Genomic DNA, 1,378 nt, shown 5'->3' with positions numbered 1-1,378 from the left:
TCCTCCAAGGAACGGTTACTGGCCGTGTGCCCAGTCCTGGGAGCACAGCGGTAAACAGAGACAGTCCAGCAGGAAGACTGACACAGTATACGTGATACGAGGAAACTCTATGGAAGCTGAATCAAACCGGAATATTCTTTGTTAAAAGTTGCTCTGAAATGGCTAACATTTGCTCATTTATTTCTACTCAAATAATTTAAATCAATTACTTTCAATCTCAGTTCCTTGGAATCCCAGGGCATTTATTTTTCATACTTTTTCCAGACCATTTTTGACCGAGATTGTGTACTAACCACATACACTGTTCTGTGTTGTTTCTGTTATGTCACATAAGCCTTAGATCTCCAAAGAAACCTAAACCTCTAATAGGTAGAAATCATTTTTGGCATTTCTACAACCTAAGTATAATGCCGATCACAATAGTTACCTTAATGACTTAAAAAAAAGTCCCTTCCTGACTTAAAAAAAGAGGGACCTGGGAGAAAACATTTGCAGTTCATTATGGGATAAGGGATGTATATCTAGAATACATAAAGGACCCTTCAAATCAACAATAAAAAGACCTAATAACCCAATTTAAAAATGAGTAAGGGATCTGAATAGACATTTCTCCAAAGAAGAACAGCCAGCAAGTGTCTGAAAAGATATTCAACACCTGTACCCACCAGAAAAATGCCAGTGAAAAATACAATGAGGGACACCCGGCTGCTCAGTCGGTGGAGCATATGACTCTTGATCTCAGGGTCATGAGTTCAAGCCCTATGTTGGGTGTAGAGATCACTTACAAATACATACATACATACATGCATACATACATAAAATATTTTTTTAAAAACCTATAATGAATTACCATTTCACACCCACTAAAATGGCTATAATCAAAATCAGAGATAACAAGTGTTGGAAAGGATGTGGGACCCTCGAACACTCCTGGCAGGAATGTAAAATGACGTGGATGCTTTGGAAAACATTTGGCCATTCCTTAGAAAGTTAACTAGGGTTGTGATAGACCTGTCAATTCCATTTTCGGTATACACCCAAGAGAAATGCAAACAGCTGCCCACACAAAACTTGCACACGAATGTTCCCAGCGGCATTATTCACAATAGCCAAAAAGTGGAAACAGCCCCAATGCCCATCAAATGATACACGGCGAGATGAAATGTGGAATACCCACGGGAATGTTACTTTGCCGTTAAAATGAGTGGCGTAATGATGCATGCTAGGACTACATATTACACTACATAAAAGAAGCCAGTCCCAAAGACTGTAAATGATATGATTCCACTTACATGAACTATCCAGGATAGGCAAATCTAGAGATACAGCAAAGTAGATTGGTGACGGTATAGGGGAGGAGGGAGATAATGTTCAAATA

This window comes from Ursus maritimus, unplaced genomic scaffold, assembly GCF_017311325.1.
Source record: "Ursus maritimus isolate PB19 unplaced genomic scaffold, ASM1731132v1 scaffold_27, whole genome shotgun sequence".
Taxonomy (NCBI): Eukaryota; Metazoa; Chordata; class Mammalia; order Carnivora; family Ursidae; genus Ursus; species Ursus maritimus.
This window is presented reverse-complemented; position numbering follows the sequence as displayed.